At 46.7% G+C, this 11427-nt stretch overlaps 1 pseudogene; it reads left to right on the forward strand.

Moving 5' to 3' along the window:
• Window positions 1-6821: 6821 nt before the first annotated feature.
• On the forward strand, window positions 6822-6940 carry LOC134897731 (5S ribosomal RNA; annotated as a pseudogene).
• The last annotated feature ends 4487 nt before the right edge of the window (window positions 6941-11427 follow it).

Raw genomic sequence — 11427 nt, forward strand, 5'->3', positions numbered from 1 at the left:
TACGTTTATCCAAAGGTATCTGTGGAACGCCCAAAGCCTGAGCCCAACCAAGATCCATGAAATTTCCCGCAGCTCCACTGTCGACGAAGGCCGACACCAACGAACTGAGACTACCAAAGGAAATTTTTACAGGAACTAATAAGGAATCAGTAGAGGAGATCAATTGCAGACCCAAGTGAACCCCCTCACAATTCACTTGGTCAGAGCGTTTCCCTGCTTATTCGGGCAATTACGTGCGATATGTCCCTTGCCACCACAATACAAGCAAAGACCAGAATTTAGCCTTCTGGTTCTTTCCTCTGGGGACAGCCGGGAGAGACCCATTTGCATGGGCTCCTCGACGTCCTCCGGGAAAGTATACACACATGGACTAGGCCTGAAACTAGCTCCTCTTTCAGCCCTCCGCTCCCGGAGACGACGATCAATTTTAATAGCAAGCTCCATGAGTTTGTCTAAAGTCTCTGGAGCGGGGTACTGAAGGAGACTGTCTTTAATAACTTCAGACAAACCGAGGCGAAACTGACTGCGCAGGGCCGGGTCATTCCAGCCACAGTCGTTCGACCAACGGCGAAACTCGGTACAATACGCCTCTGCTGGATTTTTCCCTTGCTTAAGTGCACGCAGGTGGCTCTCAGCCAAAGCTTCTCTATCAGGGTCATCGTACAGGAGGCCTAGAGACTTAAAAAAGGCATCTACAGAAAGCATGGCAACATCATCGGCTTTTAGCCCAAAACACAAACAAACAAACAGCTTGGCGCTAACAGCTAAATAGAATGTGTGTGCATGAATTTTTAATAAAAGAACACTCTGTTTCAATCGCAGCTGTTAAAAAGAGGGAGAGTACTCTACCCTCCAAAATTGCAAAAAACAAAAACACACCATTAACAGCGCTGATTTAAAACATATGTGTGCTTTTTATTTTACATGATTAAAAACAATGAAAAATCACATTTAAATGACTAAATCCTAGGTACCGGTTAATCCTGCAAAGCATGACATAATAAGCACAATTGACACAGTGCAGTTCAGAGCCTTTATAATGGTATTAAGTCTGTGAATTAATTTGATCAGGTCAATGAGTATTAGCACTCTCTAACGTAGCAGTCTCTTTCAAAGCAGTGGTTAATTTGATGGTAGAAGCTGATCAGTTAGTAGCAGCAAATGAAGCAGTGTTAGCAGTTCCCACTATGACAAGCTTGTCAATTAGTTGCAAGAAGTATTCAAAGCAATAGTGGTAGATTAGTGCATGCTTTAAATTGAACTGTCAGATTTAGAGAAAGAGTCCATATGACTGGTAAATACAACCTGCTTTAAGGGTTCAGACTTAACCCTTTGTGGTCCAATAGTTGGTGTCTCCCGACTCCTGGTGCTTTTAATAACCGTTTTCATGGGTCTTATCCGGAGTATCCCAACAATGGTCCAGGCATGAGCAGGTGAAAAGGCTTAAGCATCCGGTACCGGACAACTGGTGAAGACTCTTACGCGTTTCTCCGCCTGTCACTTAATCAGCGGCTTCCTCAGAGAAGCCGCTGATTAAGTGACAGGCGGAGAAACGCGTAAGAGTCTTCACCAGTTGTCCGGTACCGGATGCTTAAGCCTTTTCACCTGCTCATGCCTGGACCATTGTTGGGATACTCCGGATAAGACCCATGAAAACGGTTATTAAAAGCACCAGGAGTCGGGAGACACCAACTATTGGACCACAAAGGGTTAAGTCTGAACCATTAAAGCAGGTTGTATTTACCAGTCATATGGACTCTTTCTCTAAATCTGACAGTTCAATTTAAAGCATGCACTAATCTACCACTATTGCTTTGAATACTTCTTGCAACTAATTGACAAGCTTGTCATAGTGGGAACTGCTAACACTGCTTCATTTGCTGCTACTAACTGATCAGCTTCTACCATCAAATTAACCACTGCTTTGAAAGAGACTGCTACGTTAGAGAGTGCTAATACTCATTGACCTGATCAAATTAATTCACAGACTTAATACCATTATAAAGGCTCTGAACTGCACTGTGTCAATTGTGCTTATTATGTCATGCTTTGCAGGATTAACCGGTACCTAGGATTTAGTCATTTAAATGTGATTTTTCATTGTTTTTAATCGTGTAAAATAAAAAGCACACATATGTTTTAAATCAGCGCTGTTATTGGTGTGTTTTTGTTTTTAGCCCAAAAGCCCAGGTTTGCGGATCGCCTTGTAGCAAAGACATCACAATCCCGACCCGTTGAGACTCAGTACCAGAGGATCGGGGCCTTAAACGAAGATAAAGCTTACAAGCTTCCTTGAAATTAAAAAAATCCTTTCGGTTACCTGAAAAACGGTCAGGAAGGTGCATCTTTGGTTCTGGAATCATACTCGGGGAGGCTCGCAAAAGATCTTCCTGCGATCTCACCCGAAGAGTAAGATCCTGAACCATCTGAGTTAGTTCCTGAATCTGGTTGGCCAAAAGCTGGCTTGGATTCGGTCCTAATACTGCCGGATTCATGAGGCCGAATGTCAAGGCCCACCAAAAACAAATAACTCTTTATATTATTCTTTTTTTTTTTTTTTTTGTGGCCGGTGATAATGTTACGCTCCTGATGCTCAGAACTAGAGAGATGTTGCGTAGTGAGTCCAGAGCACCAGGACGTGACGCTGAAATAAGGGATGGTACAGGAATAGCCCCTAGCACCCTACCTCCATTGTTTTACCCGTGTGGTCAGTTCACGCCTGAGTGACTATGGTTTCTTGGGCCCACGGCAGCCGCGTTTGAAGGGCGGATTAGGTCTGCCCAACTCCGATGCCCTCAGGTCTTAAAGTGAGACAAGGCGTGAACCGAGACAGGATAATAACAAGGGGACCTCTAACTAAAGCAACAGAAAGCTAGGGGCTACTAACTACCCTAAAACTAAATATATGTGCGGCACGCCGCCAAAGGAAAAGAACAACAAAAGATACCACTGTCCACTCCCCCACACGGCACCGCCGAGTTCCGGGGAGGACAGTGAAAAGCGGAAACCTCCGCAAAAACCACCAATGCAAAATAAACACAAGGACCAAGCGGCCTAGGCCGCAACACGCGGCAGAAGCCGCTACTCACGAAACCGGGAGAGAATCCCAACAAGCGAGAACCCCCAGATGACTGCAACAGGTTCACTTGGACAGGAAGGATTCCCAGGACCGGCTTCAGAACTCCAGGACTCAGGAGCACAGGGAGCAGGATCGACCAGATACAGCTGACCAGGAACAGACGTTGCAAGGCAGGAACAGCATACAGGAAGCTATCACCGGCGAGGCTGCAGTGTGCTGGCTCCCATAAAAAGACCCTGCTGGCCAATGACAGGAGGGCCAGCAAGACCAGACCCTAATTACTAGTTGCCATGCAGCTGCCCTGCTGCACGAGCAACTAATCAATCCTATCTGGCAACGGGGAACGCGGTCCGCCAATGGCGTACCCGTTGCTATGGACCCAGCGGCTGAGGACGCCCGGCGTCCTAGCGTTGCTAGGGACCCGGCGGCTACAGTATGCACGGCGTCCTGGCGTCGCTAGGCGCCGGGCGGGCGGGGAGGGAGGTGCAGCGGCCGTGAGCGTCGCTCGGATGCAGACCGAGCGGCGCCGCGGACCGTGGCACCTAACAGCCTCCATCAAGGTTCATATATCTGCCTTGTCGGTGTGGTTTCAGAGAAAAATTGCGTCTATTCCTGACGTTCATACAGTACTTTCACTCAGGGTGTTTTATGGATTCAGCCTCCCTATGTCCCTCATGTGGCTCCATGGGATCTGTCTGTTGTCTTAAATGCCCTACAAGAGTCTCCATTTGAACTTCTTGAGTCTGTGGACCTTAAATGCCTTACGCTTAAGGTCGTGTTTCTGCTGGCTATTGCCTCTGCTAGGAGGGTGTCGGACTTAGGCGCTTTGTCCTGTCGTCCACCCTTTTTTATTTTTCACCGTGGTCGTGCAGTTCTTCGAACTTGCCCCGATTATCTCCCAAAAGTGGCATCTTTTTTCCATCTTAACCAAGAGATTTTGGTTCTGGCTTTTATCTCTTCTGGTTTGTCTTCCAAAGAATGGTCTTTGGATGTGGTACGGGCTTTCCGTATCTACGTGGAGAGGACTGCCTCTATCAGGAGGTCAGATACCCTGTTTGTACTTTTTGGTTTTCACAAAAGTGGCTGGCCTGCGACTAAGCAAACCTTGGCCAGATGGACTAGAATGGTGATTGCACAAGCCTATGCGCAGGCTGGACTCCCAGCTCCTGCTGCTATCAAAGCCCATTCTACTCGGTCTGTTGGACCTTCTTGGGCAGCCCGCCGTGGCGCGTCCGCTGAACAATTGTGCAAGGCGTCTACGTGGTCCTCAGTGAACATATTCATTAGGTTCTATGCCTTTGATACTTCCGCCTCCCAGGATGCTTCCTTTGGACGCCGGGTTCTTGTGCCCGCTACGGTGCGTCCCCTCCCATAAGGAACTGCTTTAGGACATCCCCGATGTATTCCCTGTGGAATCCCAGTGTAACCTGCTGCAGAAAAGGAGATTTATGGTAGACTTACCATGTTTAAATCTCTTTCTGCGAGGTACACTGGTTTCCACAGGGCGGGGTTATAGAGGAGGCGGTGCTTTGCATCCTGGGAACAGTCAAAGCTTTAGCCTGTTGGTGCCTCAGATTAAGATGCAACTCTACACCCCAATGTATTCCCTGTGGAATCCAGTGTACCTCGCAGAAAGAGATTTAACCATGGTAAGTCTACCATAAATCTCCTTTTTGATTTTCTCAAAAAGCCAATATTTAACATTTTTGAAAAAAAAAATCTGAAAAATTGTTCATAATGTTGGTAATAAATCCCCCAAGTTTTATTTTAGGATCATGATGGGATCACATACTATAAGAGCTTTCATTTTTGGGTAATTCATGAAAATTGTATTTAAAAATCAAGAAACAATATTTTTTCTAGTGCACTACATTAGAGGAATGCACGTTCCTCTTCAGGTATGTTTGAGGATGAGATTCTACAGACAGCGCCTTCTCCCACTTCTGTGCAGCCACACAAACTGGGATGTAGTTATGTGACCGGCAGTCAGGAGACCGACAGTCACATAAACTCCCCCTACATCCCGCCTTCTCACAATCCCGACGGTTGGCATGGCGACTAACAGGGACTATTCCTACTCGTGGGTGTCCACGATACCCATAGAGTGGGAATAGAACCCGTGGCAACCGAGTCTGCAGCGTGGCGAGCCAGCAAGGGGCTTGTTACGCTCCCCCCACCGCCGGCATTACGATGCTGGGATACCGCATACCACACCCCAAAAACTTAAGTGGAAAGATACTCCATGTGGAAAGACACTTCATTTGTGTTAAATAGGCCCGGCTTTTACATTTACCTGAACCACTACAAGTGGTCAACGGACAGGACAGTCTGATACTCCTCTATAATTAAACACTGCTTTTTCTAATGTGACACAAATGGTACAGGGACAGGTTAGGCTTGGGTGGGCTAAGCTTAGTGACCAATGGGCTTTTCTTCACTGTTTAAAGACCACCCAAACCTATCCTGTCCCTGAACCACTTGTAGTGGTCCTGGAAAATGTAAAAGGGGAAATATTTTCTTACTACAAAAGGGACGTGTACCTGTGTAACATTGACAGTTAAGCATTGTCCTAATACTATTCTTTGACTAAATTGCATCCCATATGCATTTGAGAATTGTTTTGAATGTTAACTCATTTGAGCCACATATTCATTTGACAGCATTGTTTGAAACATAGGGGGTCATTCTGACCTAATCGCACGCTGCCGTTCATCGCAGCACTCAGGTCAGAAGTGCGCCGGCGCTGCAGTGCGCCGGTGCATGGCTGACAGCCTAGTGATCGCCTCTGCCTGATTGACAGGCAGAGGCGGTCGATGGGCGGAAGGGGGCGGCACGGCGGTGTTTGGCTGCCGTTTTGTGGGTGCAGTCTGGCCAACACAGGCGTGGCCGGACCATGCGGGGGCGGGCTGCAGCAGCTGCGTGATGTCACACGCAGCCTCTGTGACCCGGGCAGCGACAAGTAGCTCCTGGACAGCACGCAAAAGCTACGCTGGCCGGGAGCTACTCCTGAAGTGCAAAAGCATCGCCGCTGTGCGATGCTTTTGTTTCTTCTGCTGGGGGGGGAGGCGAACCTGACATGCGGGACAGACTACCCCTGTGCTAGGCATCCCCCCGCATGTCAGTGTGCCTGATCGTAGCCCATGATGTGAATCGGTCTATGCTGGTGAATTCATGCGGTATCTTAAACACTGAATACATCTACCATTGCAGGATTCAAGAATTATACCGACATTAATATAATGTGAAATGTGCTTGGAGCCCCTACCCTACCAAACATCCAGAAATTATGTTGTTTTGCATGTATTTATATGGTGTAGACATCTGAGCAATTCTTTTTTTTTTAATAATAAATTGTACCTCATTGCCCCAACTCATCTAACATTGCATGCTGGACGTCTTAGGAACCACACCCGCCTGGGGCCATTGTACCCAACCATGCAGTCAGGGTAAACACATTCTGCAATAGGACCTCTTCATTTCCAAAGGAGTCTTTTTGTGGGGCACTCTTTCATCCACTGTCCTCTATTAATTCATGTGACAGTGTTAAAGTAGAAGTGACAACATAGGACCCTCTTTTTCTTTGTTCTGTCCCAAAGGTAAAACACTCTCACTATCCAATGATTTTCTGTGCATTCTCTCATCCAAAATGTGCCAGCTCAATTCTTTGAGATACTGAGGCAACAGGGTCACTAGAGCACAATCATTTGGACAGCAGAAATGTACTCTATATATCCCAGATACAAATGACTGCCATACTTTACTGGACACGCCCATTCTCATCTGATCTTGGAAGCTACTCAGTGACAGGCCTGGTCAGTACATGGATGGGAGACCTCCTGGGAATACCAGGTGCAGTAAGCACATTTTTCTGAAAAGCAGAAGTGATAATTCCACACCTCATCTGAGAGATTTACCCTAACGCCCCTATTTAAGGTCTTATAAAGCAGTCATTTGAGAACCCCACGCGGCTGCACATGACTTGATAACCGTACATACAGGCGGTATGCACTCCATTCCTCTTTACCGCATTGCAAATCGCGATTGTTATGATGTTACATTAAGGTACATACATTTTTACCCTGATGTGTCTCTTCTTTCTCTTGGACAACACCAGATAAACATTAAAATTGAGACATTTCTGGATTCCGGGAGCCGGCGTGTCTTACACCCACCGCCACTGGCAGCCCCCAATGATTAATTAAACATTTTAGAATCAAACAAATGAAATTACTAATCAGTCCTTCCTTCCACCACATATATACTCTACCTCCCTTGGGCTCCTGATCTAGTTATACCCCTTTCAGACTGACAAAAATTTCCTGGGTTATTGCACATGAACACGTATCAACCCGGGAATTTGCTCAGTGTGAAAGGGTCCTGTAAGAATATCCCAGGATGAGCATCCCAGCATTTCATCCCAGGTCTCGACCAGGGTTGAATCCGGGATCGTCCCGGAATGCGGTGCAGTGTGAACGGGTATGCCGGGTCAAGGTGACCCGGCACCCGTTCTCTGCATGGGAGGAGACGAAGCTTGGAGATGATTATTTCCAAGCACAGCCTCCGGTAGTGTCAGCGGTGACGTCACCAACCCGGCAATATGCCGGGTCGGGCCGCACGTCTGAAGGGGTCTCAAGCCGGGTCGCACCTGGAAGCACCCGTGTACACATTCCCGGGTGTGACCTGGCTACTGTCAGTCTGAAAGGGGTATTTTTGATAAAGATGTGCGCCAGACCATTTTTGCTGATTTTTTTTCACATCATTTGGGCCAGTACAAACAATGAAAAATATATATATATTTTTAGATGCTATAATCATCTGTCGAAGTTATTTTCAACCTTAATGTAGTAACAGTTCCTTAAATGCATCTTTGACCTGGAAGAGGAGCCTGTGGCTCTGCTGGGAGTTATTTGTCAACAACGGGTGGAGTGCCTCAGGTTGCCTCAGCTTTATGCATGGTATTATGTAGCATGTACATACATACCTTCCCCCTTATCCTCTCACCCTTTTCTCCCTTCTCCCTGCCCTCCGGGTTCAGGGTCATCCAATTGCAGGGATGGATTTACCCATCAAAGGTTCACTACCAATCTGGCTATTGCTCACCATTTAATGCAAATTATGAAATGTAAAAATACACATATAGTTTGAGTCTTACAATCCTCACCCAAGTTTGTGAATATGCTTATTGGCCTATTCTCTTTGTTATCTGAGTTGTTTCCTGTTGTAGTCAAGCTCTAACTACCACATGCAGGGCCTGATTGAGGTCCAATCACTAATCTGGAAATCACACAGTGTGCCGATGTTCGGTACACTGTGCATGGGCAAGACCTGTACTGCACATGTGCTGTATGGGTCCTAACTCGCAGAGCGGCTGCTGGCGTCAGGTAATTGACAGTATACAGCCATTTGGGGGCAGGGAAGGGGTTGCGATGGGCTCTGTTTCACAAAACCAACTGCAATTTCCTGGCCTTAGCGAGTGAGCTGTGACAGCCGTTCTGCATAACCTCAGGGTTACTGAGCCAGCCGATGGTGTCGCAGAGTGATTCAATGCTGTGTCCTCGGATGCGGCAGTGGATCACATATGCATGCAGGAGGTGTCTATTTATGCCAGACACCTCCTGCTGCATTAACATATGTAAACTATAACTGCACCTTAATCAGGCCCACAATTGGTAAATGGGCGATTCTCAAAAAATTGACATAAAGTCCCGTGCATCACATGCTTGAATTTTTTTTTTATTTTTTTTGCTTTTATACTGGTTTGTTAAGAAATTATTCTTACAGTATATAAAAAGTTAATTGCTTAGTAGTAATGCCTTACCCTATAACTTAAGACCCACTAAAAACTTATTTTTTTTGAGAAGTGTGTCGTTTGAATTTGTGTTACTGTCCTGTGCATCACGGAGAATTGCCCTAATGAGGGTATTTTTATTTTCATAAAATACTTTTTCTATGGTGTGTGTATATTTTTAATGTGTTTTAATTACAGGAGGATTGTAGTTTCTACCAGTCTCTGGATGTCTAGGCATGTTGGCACTTGTGGTTCTCCAAGCCATTAAAATTGCCTATGATGGTCTTGCTGGGACCTGTAGCAAACCTCCCACCTTTTTCCGGGAGTGAAGATGGACAGTTGCCTATGCCCGAAATTAAGAGGTGTGGCCTCATGGCTAGGGGCTTGGCCTACTGGCAAATGCTGCGATCACAAGCCATTCCCTTGTTTTGTAACTATGCGGGCATGCCCGGTGCTCTGTGAGCTGCTGGCTATGCCCCCAGCCCCTCTGTCTCCCATGAATAGACACTGTATGCATGCACACGGCATCTATTCACCTCTGCTAAGCAACCCCACACTGCTGGACACTGCAGGCTACGTGTGGGACAGCAGGATAGAGCCCGAGAAACGGGACAGTTGGGAAATTTTGTATTTTTTCCCATTTTATATAAAATATAAATGAACATACAATTAGATACCGACCAGTATCACATATAAAACATTTAATATGCTAATTGCGATAACGACAAGGGATAACCTGGATTTTGTGGCAATTACAGAGTCATGGTGCAATGAAAATCATGACTGGGACATAGCTATACCAGGATACAATTTATTTAGGAAGGATAGAATAGGAAGAATAGGAGGAGGGGTAGCAATGTATGTGAAAAAAAGCATAAATGCTACTTTAATACAAAATATTGAAGACAAAACTGGGGCCCTTTGGGTCACCATAGAAACTGGGGAGAAGGATGTTATTCGCATTGGGGTGAACTATAGACCACCAGGCTAGGGGCAGGATTTGGACAGGAACCTATTGTTGGACATCACTAAAATGGCTTTAAAGGGAGAATGTCACAACTGAGGGCCTGAGCTGACGGGAGGCAGCCTCAGTTGTAGGGGCTGAGATGTAACGGAACCTGGGAGGTTGTATCAGACCCCTAGACATGTAAGTAACATGTAGAATAACTGCCCGAAGGCGTGACCACGACAACCAGGATAAAAGTCAATAATGTTTATTATGACAAACTCCGTAACACAGCAGCAGTAAAAGGAAACATAAAAGTCAACAGAGGATAAATACAATTCCTGGGTACTACAGGGTGGCAAGGGCCACAGGCACTGGTAGTGTGAGACAGTTCTTATAATCTTCTAGTTGGAAAGTCCTTACCAGGGCTGACTGTAGCAATGGAGAGAACCCAGGATCGTACCAGCTGATGTTCCAGGAAAGGCTGGGCTGCTGAAGGTAAAACGGCTGCTGTGGATACTGGCTGGAACCAGACTGTTGTTGGTACGGAGTGGATACTGGCTGGAACCAGTTAAATAATAAACGAACTTGAGAGCGATGAAATAATAATGAAGTTTGGAGTTTGAGAGCGGTGAAATAATAATACCGGTGGAGAGTGGTAAACTGCAGAAAAGGACACCGGCCCTTTAAGAGAAGCTGTACACTGCTGGAAGCTGGGCTGGAAGCAGGTGATTGTTTGAGAGCGGTGAAATAATAATACCGGTGGAGAGTGGTAAACTGCAGAAAGGACACCGGCCCTTTAAGAGAAGCTGTACACTGCTGGAAGCTGGGCTGGAAGCAGGTGATTGTTGTAGCTGGAAACAGGTGAGTCCAGAATGGATCGGAGAGTCAGGCTACACCGCAGATGGAATGCTGGTGCGGGTCTCTATAGCAGAAGTCTGGAGACAGGAGCTGGAACCTGGAAGACAACCACAGGAGAGAGACAAACTGGAACTAGGTTAGACAACCAAAGCACTGACGCCTTCCTTGCTCAGGCACAGCATACTTATACCTGCAGCAAGGAAGGGGTTGGCTAGGCAATTATGCAAATCAACAATACAGACAGCAGATTGGTGGAAATAATCAGATGACAAAATCCAAGATGGCTGCGCCCATGCAGACACTTGGAGGGAAGTTTGGTTTGTAATCCATGTGAGAATTGAAACAGTAATGGCGACGCCGGCCACAGGAGACAGGAGACGCCAGACTGACAAGCGCACATTTAACCACGCGGGCACAGCGGAGGCCGCGGCTGATGAAATCACCACTCTGACATTCTGCATGTGGAAACTCAGGAACAGCGGGATCCGGTCCTGGAACGCTGAGCCAGCCTTAGGAGGCATCTGAAGGGTAAGTAATGGCGTCCAGATACCCGGATCGTGACAGCACCCCCCCCTTTAGGAGTGGCCCCAGGACACTTCTTAGGCTTTAAAGGAAACTTTGCGTGGAAATTTCGGACCAAGGCAGGAGCATGGACGTCTGAGGCATTGGTCCAAGAGCGTTCTTCAGGACCATAGCCCTTCCAGTCAATGAGGTATTGTAACTGACCGTAACGGAAACGTGAGTCCAAAATCT

The sequence above is a fragment of the Pseudophryne corroboree genome, chromosome 3, assembly GCF_028390025.1.
Source record: "Pseudophryne corroboree isolate aPseCor3 chromosome 3, aPseCor3.hap2, whole genome shotgun sequence".
In the NCBI taxonomy this organism is placed as follows: Eukaryota; Metazoa; Chordata; class Amphibia; order Anura; family Myobatrachidae; genus Pseudophryne; species Pseudophryne corroboree.